A 4,095-nucleotide genomic window follows, 5' to 3' on the forward strand; every position below is an offset into this window, starting at 1 on the left:
GGGTAAGACAGAGAGAAGGGCCTGACCTAAGATCAGTAACTTTACAGAACTCAACCAACAGCAACACGAGAGATCCCAAAAGCAGAGATCCCATCTCTCCATTGTCCTTCAGGGCTGAATTAATTCCCTTTGAGCCACCATAAAACTGACATCCCAATATACCTGCGGTCAGAACTGAGTGACACTTGCCAGGGCTCTGCAGTCGTACCACATACCAGACATGCTACTGCTGACCTGAACAGAAAATTTGGGCTATAAACCTACATGGTCAAGTTTTGAGGCCTCCCTCCACAGTTCTTCAGAGAGCAAGGATGCTGCATGTTGCCAAGTGCCCCAGCCCCTGCAGCAGGGAAGGGTGCTAAGTTACAGGCACATTAACTCATGGTCTGAAGTCCTTAGGCTGGAGGGCAATTGAAAAAATATGTATAACTGCAATAACACACAAATATGGGAAAACAGAGCAAAATTTGAGATCACACTCAAGTTCCATATTTGATCATACAGATCAAGTTCTGTACTTACATAAATATTAACAGACCCTGAAGTGAAGGCTGACACACCAAGACCAGCTTATGTCCAATTCACCTTGTTCAGTCAGATGTTAGATATTGACAAATGAAAACAGACTGTAAATCCTTTGAAAAGGCTGGCATGCTAACTCCACAAGGTGCTGTTCAGCCACACCTCAGCAGAGTCTAGCCAGAGTTGTTTGTTTAAACACTACTTTGAGCAGGCTGGGCCAATACAAATATTATAAACTGTGATTAGCAACCAAAGACCTGATCTGAGCACAAGAAAAGAAAAACTGACCTGCTCAGTATTTCATCACCCCTGACATCTAGAAAATTTGCTTAAATCTCTCAGCATACAGTTTGTAACATGATGTGGAGCTACAGGAACACAAGACATCAAAACGTTCCTGAGAGGTTAACACCAAGACTGGTTCTTTCCAACCCTGTCTTCATTCAACTTTCCTTCTTGAGAAAACCACTAGCAGATGTCTCTCTGCATAGCATGGGGCTTGTTAGCCATGACTTGGCTTCCAGAACTGCATTTGCTTTACTAAGTTCTCACTCCCACTCCTGTTCTCATCTTCATCCAGCAAGGAAGAAGGCAACAGCTTTAAAAAGTTAGAGGAAGAGGCTGAAGAGAATTTGAAGAGTGATGTTTTATGCTCATTCCTCCTTTCAGACCACCTCCCTGCATTAGCTGTAAAATGGATCCATCAAGCAGCTCTCCCTCCCCTATTTGCTTGCTAAATTGGTTTCATGATTATTCTGTGAGAAGCAAATAGTTCAGTGTAGACATGAGCTCACTTGGATCGGTGCCCTCAGGCAAACACAACTACAGTGGACATCTTATGCATATGAGGTGTAATAAGCTGGAAGGGAAAGGAGGCCAGATTGCAGGAGTAAACTGCTTACCATAAGCTAGATCAGCACAACAGCAGCACCAGATAAGAGCTAGATTGCTCGTTACCACATCACAAAGCCCAAAATTAAGAATTACCTGCATGTGGATCCTTGTTGAATTGCATACCTATCACAAAAAGGTTTACTAAATTCTAGTCTGCATCTTTCTTGTATTCTCCAGCCAAAACTCTTCTGAAGTTTGGCTTTCAGTGCTCCCAACACTGAAAAGCAGAAAGGATTGTCAGGAATTCTCTTATCACCAGTCCTGTCAAGTGGTACATTTCACTCAAGCCTACATAACAAAATAAAACCGGGTAGGGGGAGAAGGGATCCAAGGCTAAATGCGTACATTCCAAGTAACCGACTGGCAGAAAATCTTTTGTTTAGAAAAAAAAAGGACTCCATCCTCTAGAAGATAAACATAATTTGTGCATTAATTATAGCTCATTTACCTTCCTTATCCAAAGGCCTGTATTTCCTCCTCCCAACTGGATTTAGAAGAAAAGGCCTGAGCCTTTATACAAACAAGCTAATGGATTCTAATGGCTTACACTGATGCAATGTCATTTAATCACAGCAGCACTTCATTTTCCCTGCTGTATTCAGGGAAGGGGAGAGAAAAAAAAAAAAAAAAAAAAAAGGAAGACTGCATCCACATTCAACTGTCTCATCTAAACACCTCTCATTTCAGTTTTCAAATTCCATTATTACCATTATTCCCACTGTAGTCAATTTTTCTCATGCTTTCATCTTAGCAGACTCTTTCCTCTCCCTTAAATTTAAGAAAAAAAAAAATCCATCTTTAGCTCCCTGTATTTTTCAGATCACTTTTCACTAAGTAATTCCAAAAAAGTCATTCATGTATTTGTTTTATAGTAGTTACCAGTTTTTGGTCATGGTTTCCTCAACTCTATGTTTATTTCACAGGAAAACAGTCCATATTAAAAAAAAGTATTCCTGATTTAATTACATGACTTTCACTTTTCATTTGAAGTACCTAGTACTCAAGCCATGCTCCAAAAACCAGGAACTGGCAACCAGAAAAAAAAACCACCAAAAAAACCAAGCCCCAACAAAACACAACCAAACCAACCCAGATACAACAACCTAATACTGTATCTGCTTTTTAAAGACTTTTCATCTTCCGTTTCCCAGCTGTCCCCAAATCCCATTCCCACCACGTGTTGTTTCTTTTGGTTGCATTCTGTTTCCTTATCTCTGTTCTTATTTATTTTGTTTAATCTTTACTCCACACACTCCGAATTCTTTGTCAAGATAATTCTTTCTCTGTAAGAGTGGACCAGAGACCAAATCAGACAGTACAGTCACCGGTGCTTTTCCACACCCAGCGTAAAAAAACCTAGTCTGTCCAATTTCTTCTCCAGTACCTTTTACCTATTTAGTCCACTGGGGCCACCTGCTCAGTCTTTTCCTCTCCCCTCTTTCTCTTCTCTAGTCACTTCAGATGGCAGGTAGATGCTTTCTCACAGCACTTCTCCTTAGCAAGTACCACTCAGTCCGCTCTTCCTTATTCTCAGCTGTGTTGTATACAAGAGGCCTGTTTTTAATCTCATGGTTACACAGGAAGGGTATAAAATAAATAATTAATGCTGGCACTCCACCAATCCCACCCATTTCACTTACAGGTTAATATCACATGTGCACTCCACCCTATCTTACTCATATGATTAAATTCTTGGGCTCTTTTCCTGTCTCTTTTTTTCTGCAACCAGCTCTTACTATGTTTGATCCTTCCCTGGAACTCATCACTAGTTTACTGCTCACTTGCCTCTCCTCTCTCTCTCTCTCTCCCCCCCCTGCCATGTCTCTGCTCACTCACAGTGCCCTCCTTTTCCTCTCTCTCTCTCAGCCACGAAGACTCTTAATACCACATCTCTATTTGCATTCCCCATCATGAGCATAACTTCTTTTCTTTCACTTGGTCCAAACTCTTGACAAAAATCCCACTAATATTTAGAAAGAAACAGGGTGCTTAGCATGGCTAGGAAGAACAGAGTAGGAAGTAACACATGTACAGTAAAACCTGCAGCTCTTTCAGAAAGGTGTAATTTCTCATGAGGAATGACAAGGCACAGGGCCAACCCTCATGGCACAATACCAGAGCGCAGGCTGTCTTTAATCTATCCGTCCTGGGGTCAACATGAACATTTACAGAACCCAGAGGTGTAAGACCAGACCACCTCACCTCTCCCCAAACAAAAAAAGCACATTTGTTCTTCAAGGTGAACAAAGGAACAAGCAAGCAGGTGAAGAAGCCAAAAGAGCTGTAGCTGCCAAGTTATTTCAAACAAAAAACAGACCAAAGTGCTAGCCATTCAATCCATTCCTTGACTCCTTTCAATTGTACAAGCAGTGTTATTGTACAGGCAATTATTTCTGTATGTACTATTTTTCCTAGGGCACTTAATGTTCCCTTGCTTTTGCCAGAGTTGTCCATCTATTACAGCATCTAACAAATCCATGCACAACTGTGAAAACATTTTCTTGATAGTTGGCTACATAAGCATTAGAGAAAGTTGCCGAACAAAGCCTTTTGCTTCTGAACTGCTGAAATGCATTGTTATTGAATACCATGCAGTAGAGTGCAACTGCTCTGTAAGTCAACATTATGACTCAAATGAAGCATTACAAGAAATATTTAAATCACATTTTATTTTTCAGA

The sequence above is a fragment of the Harpia harpyja genome, chromosome 4 (genome assembly GCF_026419915.1).
Source record: "Harpia harpyja isolate bHarHar1 chromosome 4, bHarHar1 primary haplotype, whole genome shotgun sequence".
In the NCBI taxonomy this organism is placed as follows: Eukaryota; Metazoa; Chordata; class Aves; order Accipitriformes; family Accipitridae; genus Harpia; species Harpia harpyja.